The following is a 10,071-nucleotide window of genomic DNA, read 5'->3' as shown; positions in this document are numbered from 1 at the left end:
GAGAGAGAGGGGACTGAGAGATACCGGTCAGTGTACAGATATCACAATGAGAGAGAGAAGGACTGAGAGACACCAGTCAGTGTACAGATATTACCCTGAGAGAGAGGGGGCTCAGTGACACCAGACAGTGTACAGATAACTCCCTGAGGGAGAGGGGACTGAGAGACACCTGTCAGTGTACAGATATCTCCAGGAGAGAGAGGGGACTGAGAGACACCAGTCAGTGTCCAGATATCTCCCTGAGAGAGAGGGACTGAGAGACACCAGTCAGTGGACAGATATCACCCTGAGAGAGAGGGGACTGAGATACACCAGTCAGTGTACAGATATCTCCCTGAGAGATAGGGGACTGAGAGACACCAGTCAGTGTACAGATATCTCCCTGAGAGAGAGAGGGCACTGAGAGACACCAGTCAGTGTACAGATATCACCCTGAGAGAGAGGGGACTGAGAGACACCAGTCAGTGTACAGATATCACCCTGAGAGAGAGGGGACAGAGAGACACCAGTCAGTGTACAGATATCACCTGGAGAGAGAGAGGACTGAGAGACACCAGTCAGTGTACAGTATCACCCTGAGAGAGAGGGACTGAGAGACACCAGTCAGTGTACAGATATCACCCTGAGAGAGAGGGGACAGAGAGACACCAGTCAGTGTACAGATAGCCCCCTGAGAGAGGGGGGACTGAGAGACACCTGTCAGTGTACAGATATCACCCTGAGAGAGAGGGGACTGAAATACACCATTCAGTGTACAGATATCACCCGGAGAGAGAGGGGACTGAGATACACCAGTCAGTGTACAGATATCACCCTGAGAGAGAGAAGACTGAGAGACACCAGTCAGTGGACAGATATCACCCTGAGTGAGAGAAGACTGAGAGACACCAGTCAGTGCACAGATATCACCCTGAGAGCGAGGGGACTGAGAGGCACCGGTCAGTGTACAGATATCACCCTGAGAGAGAGGGACTGAGAGACACCACTGTACAGATATCACCCTGAGAGAGAGGGGACTGAGAGATACCAGTCAGTGTACAGATATCACAATGAGAGAGAGAAGGACTGAGAGACACTAGTCAGTGTACAGATATCACCCTGAGAGAGAGGGACTGAGAGACACCAGTCAGTGGACAGATATCACCCTGAGAGAGAGGGGACTGAGATACACCAGTCAGTGTCCAGATATCTCCCTGAGAGAGAGGGACTGAGAGACACCAGTCAGTGGACAGATATCACCCTGAGAGAGAGGGGACTGAGATACACCAGTCAGTGTACAGATATCTCCCTGAGAGATAGGGGACTGAGAGACACCAGTCAGTGTACAGATATCTCCCTGAGAAGAGAGGGCACTGAGAGACACCAGTCAGTGTACACATCTCACCCTGAGAGAGAGGGGACTGAGATACACCAGTCAGTGTACAGATATCACCCGGAGAGAGAGAGGACTGAGAGACACCAGTCAGTTTACAGATATGTCCCAGAGAGAGAGGGACTGAGAGACACCAGTCAGTGTACAGATATCACCCTGAGAGAGAGGAGACAGAGAGACACCAGTCAGTGTACAGATAGCGCCCTGAGAGAGGGGGGACTGAGAGACACCTGTCAGTGTACAGATATCACCCTGAGAGAGAGGGACTGAGAGACACCAGTGTACAGATATCACCCTGAGAGAGAGGGATCAAGAGACACCAGTGCACAGATATCACCCTGAGAGAGAGGGGACTGAGATACACCATTCAGTGTACAGATATCACCCGGAGAGAGAGGGGACTGAGATACACCAGTCAGTGTACAGATATCACTCTGAGAGCGAGGGGACTGAGAGGCACCGGTCAGTGTACAGATATCACCCTGAGAGAGAGGGACTGAGAGACACCACTGTACAGATATCACCCTGAGAGAGAGGGGACTGAGAGATACCAGTCAGTGTACAGATATCTCACTGAGAGAGAGAGGGGACGGACAGACACCATTCAGTGTACAGATATCACCGTGAGAGCGAGGGCATGGAGAGACTGCAGTCAGTCTACAGATATCACCCCGAGATAGAGGGACTGAGGGACAGAAGTCAGTGCACAGATATCACCCTGAGAGAGAGGGACTGAGAGCCATCTATCAGTGTACAAATATCACCCTGAGAGAGAGGGCAAGGAGAGACTCCAGTCAGTCTACAGATATCACCCCGAGATAGAGGGACTGAGGGACAGAAGTCAGTGCACAGATATCACCCTGAGAGAGAGGGACTGAGAGACACCACTGTACAGATATCACCCTGAGAGAGAGGGGACTGAGAGATACCAGTCAGTGTACAGATATCTCACTGAGAGAGAGAGGGGACGGACAGACACCATTCAGTGTACAGATATCACCGTGAGAGCGAGGGCAAGGAGAGACTCCAGTCAGTCTACAGATATCACCCCGAGATAGAGGGACTGAGGGACAGAAGTCAGTGCACAGATATCACCCTGAGAGAGAGGGACTGAGAGACACTAGTCAGTATACAGATATCACCCTGAGAGAGAGGGACTGAGAGCCATCTATCAGTGTACAAATATCACCCTGAGAGAGAGGGGACTGAGAGACACCAGTCACTGTACAGATATCACCCTGAGAGAGAGAACTGAGAGACACCAGTCAGTGTACAGATATCTCCCTGAGAGAGAGGGGTCTGAGAGACACCAGTCAGTGCACAGATATCACCCTGAGAGAGAGAACTGAGAGACACCAGTCACTGTACAGATATCACCCTGAGAGAGAGGGGACTGAGATCCACCAGTCAGTGTACAGATATCACTCTGAGAGAGAGAGGGGACTGAGAGACACCATTCAGTGCACAGATGTCACCCTGAGAGCGATGGGACTGAGAGGCACCGGTCAGTGTCCAGAGAGCCCCCTGAGAGAGGGGGGATTGAGAGACACCAGTCAGTGTACAGAAATCACTCAGAGAGAGAGGCGACAGAGATACACCATTCAGTGTACAGATATCACCCTGAGAGCGAGGGGACTGAGAGGCACCGGTCAGTGTACAGATATCACCCTGAGAGAGAGGGACTGAGAGACACCACTGTCCAGATATCACCCTGAGAGAGAGGGGACTGAGAGATACCGGTCAGTGTACAGATATCACAATGAGAGAGAGAAGGACTGAGAGACACCAGTCAGTGTACAGATAACTCCCTGAGAGAGAGGGGACTGAGAGACACCTGTCAGTGTACAGATATCTCCAGGAGAGAGAGGGGACTGAGAGACACCAGTCAGTGTCCAGATATCTCCCTGAGAGAGAGGGACTGAGAGACACCAGTCAGTGTCCAGATATCTCCCTGAGAGAGAGGGACTGAGAGACACCAGTCAGTGGACAGATATCACCCTGACAGAGAGGGGACTGAGATACACCAGTCAGTGTACAGATATCTCCCTGAGAGAGAGGGACTGAGAGACACCAGTCAGTGTACAGATATCACCCTGAGAGAGAGGGGACAGAGAGACACCAGTCAGTGTACAGATAGCCCCCTGAGAGAGGGGGGACTGAGAGACACCTGTCAGTGTACAGATATCACCCTGAGAGAGAGGGGACTGAGAGACACCAGTGCACAGATATCACCCTGAGAGAGAGGGGACTGAGATACACCATTCAGTGGACAGATATCACCCGGAGAGAGAGGGGACTGAGATACACCAGTCAGTGTACAGATATCTCCCTGAGAGAGAGGGATCAAGAGACACCAGTGCACAGATATCACCCTGAGAGAGAGGGGACTGAGATACACCAGTCAGTGTACAGATATCACCCTGAGAGAGAGAAGACTGAGAGACACCAGTCAGTGGACAGATATCACCCTGAGAGAGAGAAGACTGAGAGACACCAGTCAGTGTACAGATATCACCCTGAGAGAGAGAGGGGCTGAGTGACACCAGTCAGTGCACAGATATCACCCTGAGAGCGAGGGGACTGAGAGGCACCGGTCAGTGTTCAGATATCACCCTGAGAGAGAGGGACTGAGAGACACCACTGTACAGATATCACCCTGAGAGAGAGGGGACTGAGAGATACCAGTCAGTGTACAGATATCACAATGAGAGAGAGAAGGACTGAGAGACACTAGTCAGTGTACAGATAACTCCCTGAGAGAGAGGGGACTGAGAGACACCTGTCAGTGTACAGATATCTCCAGGAGAGAGAGGGGACTGAGAGACACCAGTCAGTGTCCAGATATCTCCCTGAGAGAGAGGGACTGAGAGACACCACTGTACAGATATCACCCTGAGAGAGAGGGGACTGAGAGATACCAGTCAGTGGACAGATATCACCCTGAGAGAGAGGGGACTGAGATACACCAGTCAGTGTACAGATATCTCCCTGAGAGATAGGGGACTGAGAGACACCAGTCAGTGTACAGATATCTCCCTGAGAAGAGAGGGCACTGAGAGACACCAGTCAGTGTACACATCTCACCCTGAGAGAGAGGGGACTGAGATACACCAGTCAGTGTACAGATATCACCCGGACAGAGAGAGGACTGAGAGACACCAGTCAGTGTACAGATATGTCCCAGAGAGAGAGGGACTGAGAGACACCAGTCAGTGTACAGATAGCCCCCTGAGAGAGGGGGGACTGAGAGACACCTGTCAGTGTACAGATATCACCCTGAGAGAGAGGGACTGAGAGACACCAGTGTACAGATATCACCCTGAGAGAGAGGGATCAAGAGACACCAGTGCACAGATATCACCCTGAGAGAGAGGGGACTGAGATACACCATTCAGTGTACAGATATCACCCGGAGAGAGAGGGGACTGAGATACACCAGTCAGTGTACAGATATCTCCCTGAGAGAGAGGGATCAAGAGACACCAGTGCACAGATGTCACCCTGAGAGAGAGGGGACTGAGATACACCAGTCAGTGTACAGATATCACCCGGAGAGAGAGGGGACTGAGAGACACCAGTCAGTGTACAGATATGTCCCAGAGAGAGAGGGACTGAGGGACACCAGTCAGTTAACAGATATCACCCTGAGAGAGAGGGGACAGAGAGACACCTGTCAGTGTACAGATAACCCCCTGAGAGAGGGGGCACTGAGAGACACCAGTGCACAGATATCACCCTGAGAGAGAGGGGACTGAGATACACCAGTCAGTGTACAGATATCACTCTGAGAGAGAGAGGGGACTGAGAGACACCACACAGTGTACAGATATCACCCTGAGAGCGAGGGGACTGAGAGGCACCAGTGCACAGATATCACCCTGAGAGAGAGGGACTGAGGGACAGAAGTCAGTGCACAGATATCACCCTGAGAGAGAGGGACTGAGAGACACCAGTCAGTATACAGATATCACCCTGAGAGAGAGGGACTGAGAGCCATCTATCAGTGTACAAATATCACCCTGAGAGAGAGGGGACTGAGAGACACCAGTCACTGTACAGATATCACCCTGAGAGAGAGAACTGAGAGACACCAGTCAGTGTACAGATATCTCCCTGAGAGAGAGGGGTCTGAGAGACACCAGTCAGTGCACAGATATCACCCTGAGAGAGAGGGGACTGAGAGACACCAGTCACTGTACAGATATCACCCTGAGAGAGAGAACTGAGAGACACCAGTCAGTGTACAGATATCTCCCTGAGAGAGAGGGGTCTGAGAGACACCATTCAGTGCACAGATATCACCCTGAGAGCGATGGGACTGAGAGGCACCGGTCAGTGTCCAGAGAGCCCCCTGAGAGAGGGGGGACTGAGAGACACCAGTCAGTGTACAGATATCACCCTGAGAGCGAGGGGACTGAGAGGCACCGGTCAGTGTACAGATATCACCCTGAGAGAGAGGGACTGAGAGACACCACTGTCCAGATATCACCCTGAGAGAGAGGGGACTGAGAGATACCGGTCAGTGTACAGATATCACAATGAGAGAGAGAAGGACTGAGAGACACCAGTCAGTGTACAGATATCACCCTGAGAGAGAGGGGGCTCAGTGACACCAGAGAGTGTACAGATAACTCCCTGAGAGAGAGGGGACTGAGAGACACCTGTCAGTGTCCAGATATCTCCCTGAGAGAGAGGGACTGAGAGACACCAGTCAGTGGACAGATATCACCCTGAGAGACAGGGACCAAGAGACACCAGTGTACAGATATCACCTGGAGAGAGAGAGGACTGAGAGACACCAGTCAGTGTACAGATATGCCCAGAGAGAGAGGGACTGAGAGACACCAGTCAGTGTACAGATATCACCCTGAGAGAGAGGGGACAGAGAGACACCAGTCAGTGTACAGATAGCCCCCTGAGAGAGGGGGGACTGAGAGACACCTGTCAGTGTACAGATATCACCCTGAGAGAGAGGGGACTGAGAGACACCAGTGCACAGATATCACCCTGAGAGAGAGGGGACTGAGATACACCATTCAGTGTACAGATATCACCCGGAGAGAGAGGGGACTGAGATACACCAGTCAGTGTACAGATATCTCCCTGAGAGAGAGGGATCAAGAGACACCAGTGCACAGATATCACCCTGAGAGAGAGGGGACTGAGATACACCAGTCAGTGTACAGATATCACCCTGAGAGAGAGAAGACTGAGAGACACCAGTCAGTGGACAGATATCACCCTGAGAGAGAGAAGACTGAGAGACACCAGTCAGTGTACAGATATCACCCTGAGAGAGAGGGACTGAGAGACACCAGTCAGTGCACAGATATCACCCTGAGAGCGAGTGGACTGAGAGGCACCTGTCAGTGTACAGATATCTCCAGGAGAGAGAGGGGACTGAGAGACACCAGTCAGTGGACAGATATCACCCTGAGAGAGAGAAGACTGAGAGACACCAGTCAGTGTACAGATATCACCCTGAGAGAGAGAGGGGCTGAGAGACACCAGTCAGTGCACAGATATCACCCTGAGAGCGAGGGGACTGAGAGGCACCGGTCAGTGTACAGATATCACCCTGAGAGAGAGGGACTGAGAGACACCACTGTACAGATATCACCCTGAGAGAGAGGGGACTGAGAGATACCAGTCAGTGTACAGATATCTCACTGAGAGAGAGAGGGGACGGACAGACACCATTCAGTGTACAGATATCACCGTGAGAGCGAGGGCAAGGAGAGACTCCAGTCCGTCTACAGATATCACCCCGAGATAGAGGGACTGAGGGACAGAAGTCAGTGCACAGATATCACCCTGAGAGAGAGGGACTGAGAGACACTAGTCAGTATACAGATATCACCCTGAGAGAGAGGGACTGAGAGCCATCTATCAGTGTACAAATATCACCCTGAGAGAGAGGGGACTGAGAGACACCAGTCACTGTACAGATATCACCCTGAGAGAGAGAACTGAGAGACACCAGTCAGTGTACAGATATCTCCCTGAGAGAGAGGGGTCTGAGAGACACCAGTCAGTGCACAGATATCACCCTGAGAGAGAGAACTGAGAGACACCAGTCACTGTACAGATATCACCCTGAGAGCGAGGGGACTGAGAGGCACCGGTCAGTGTACAGATATCACCCTGAGAGAGAGGGGACTGAGAGATACCAGTCAGTGTACAGATATCACAATGAGAGAGAGAAGGACTGAGAGACACTAGTCAGTGTACAGATAACTCCAGGAGAGAGAGGGGACTGAGAGACACCAGTCAGTGTCCAGATATCTCCCTGAGAGAGAGGGACTCAGAGACACCACTGTACAGATATCACCTGGAGAGAGAGAGGACTGAGAGACACCAGTCAGTATACAGATATCACCCTGAGAGAGAGGGGACAGAGAGACACCAGTCAGTGTACAGATAGCCCCCTGAGAGAGGGGGGACTGAGAGACACCTGTCAGTGTACAGATATCACCCTGAGAGAGAGGGGACTGAGAGACACCAGTGCACAGATATCACCCTGAGAGAGAGGGGACTGAGATACACCATTCAGTGTACAGATATCACCCGGAGAGAGAGGGGACTGAGATACACCAGTCAGTGTACAGATATCTCCCTGAGAGAGAGGGATCAAGAGACACCAGTGCACAGATATCACCCTGAGAGAGAGGGGACTGAGATACACCAGTCAGTGTACAGATATCACCCTGAGAGAGAGAAGACTGAGAGACACCAGTCAGTGGACAGATATCACCCTGAGAGAGAGAAGACTGAGAGACACCAGTCAGTGTACAGATATCACCCTGAGAGAGAGAGGGGCTGAGTGACACCAGTCAGTGCACAGATATCACCCTGAGAGCGAGGGGACTGAGAGGCACCGGTCAGTGTACAGATATCACCCTGAGAGAGAGGGGACTGAGAGATACCAGTCAGTGTACAGATATCACAATGAGAGAGAGAAGGACTGAGAGACACTAGTCAGTGTACAGATAACTCCAGGAGAGAGAGGGGACTGAGAGACACCAGTCAGTGTCCAGATATCTCCCTGAGAGAGAGGGACTCAGAGACACCACTGTACAGATATCACCCTGAGAGAGAGGGGACTGAGAGATACCAGTCAGTGGACAGATATCACCCTGAGAGAGAGGGGACTGAGATACACCAGTCAGTGTACAGATATCTCCCTGAGAGATAGGGGACTGAGAGACACCAGTCAGTGTACAGATATCTCCCTGAGAAGAGAGGGCACTGAGAGACACCAGTCAGTGTACACATCTCACCCTGAGAGAGAGGGGACTGAGATACACCAGTCAGTGTACAGATATCACCCGGAGAGAGAGAGGACTGAGAGACACCAGTCAGTGTACAGATATGTCCCAGAGAGAGAGGGACTGAGAGACACCAGTCAGTGTACAGATAGCCCCCTGAGAGAGGGGGGACTGAGAGACACCTGTCAGTGTACAGATATCACCCTGAGAGAGAGGGACTGAGAGACACCAGTGTACAGATATCACCCTGAGAGAGAGGGATCAAGAGACACCAGTGCACAGATATCACCCTGAGAGAGAGGGGACTGAGATACACCATTCAGTGTACAGATATCACCCGGAGAGAGTGGGGACTGAGATACACCAGTGTACAGATATCTCCCTGAGAGAGAGGGAGCAAGAGACACCAGTGCACAGATGTCACCCTGAGAGAGAGGGGACTGAGATACACCAGTCAGTTAACAGATATCACCCTGAGAGAGAGGGGACAGAGAGACACCTGTCAGTGTACAGATGACCCCCTGAGAGAGGGGGGACTGAGAGACACCAGTGCACAGATATCACCCTGAGAGAGAGGGGACTGAGATACACCAGTCAGTGTACAGATATCACTCTGAGAGAGAGAGGGGACTGAGAGACACCACACAGTGTACAGATATCACCCTGAGAGCGAGGGGACTGAGAGGCACCGGTCAGTGTACAGATATCACCCCGAGATAGAGGGACTGAGGGACAGAAGTCAGTGCACAAATATCACCCTGAGAGAGAGGGACTGAGAGACACTAGTCAGTATACAGATATCACCCTGAGAGAGAGAGACTGAGAGCCATCTATCAGTGTACAAATATCACCCTGAGAGAGAGGGGACTGAGAGACACCAGTCACTGTACAGATATCACCCTGAGAGAGAGAACTGAGAGACACCAGTCAGTGTACAGATATCTCCCTGAGAGAGAGGGGTCTGAGAGACACCAGTCAGTGCACAGATATCACCCTGAGAGAGAGAACTGAGAGACACCAGTCAGTGTACAGATATCACCCTGAGAGAGAGAGGGGACTGAGAGACACCATTCAGTGCACAGATATCACCCTGAGAGCGATGGGACTGAGAGGCACCGGTCAGTGTCCAGAGAGCCCCCTGAGAGAGGGGGGACTGAGAGACACCAGTCAGTGTACAGATATCACTTTGAGAGAGAGAGGCGACAGAGATACACCATTCAGTGTACAGATATCACCCTGAGAGCGAGGGGACTGAGAGGCACCGGTCAGTGTACAGATATCACCCTGAGAGAGAGGGACTGAGAGACACCACTGTCCAGATATCACCCTGAGAGAGAGGGGACTGAGAGATACCGGTCAGTGGACAGATATCACAATGAGAGAGAGAAGGACTGAGAGACACCAGTCAGTGTACAGATATCACCCTGAGAG

The sequence above is a fragment of the Heterodontus francisci genome, unplaced genomic scaffold, assembly GCF_036365525.1.
Source record: "Heterodontus francisci isolate sHetFra1 unplaced genomic scaffold, sHetFra1.hap1 HAP1_SCAFFOLD_928, whole genome shotgun sequence".
In the NCBI taxonomy this organism is placed as follows: Eukaryota; Metazoa; Chordata; class Chondrichthyes; order Heterodontiformes; family Heterodontidae; genus Heterodontus; species Heterodontus francisci.
Note: the sequence above shows the minus strand (reverse complement) of the source record.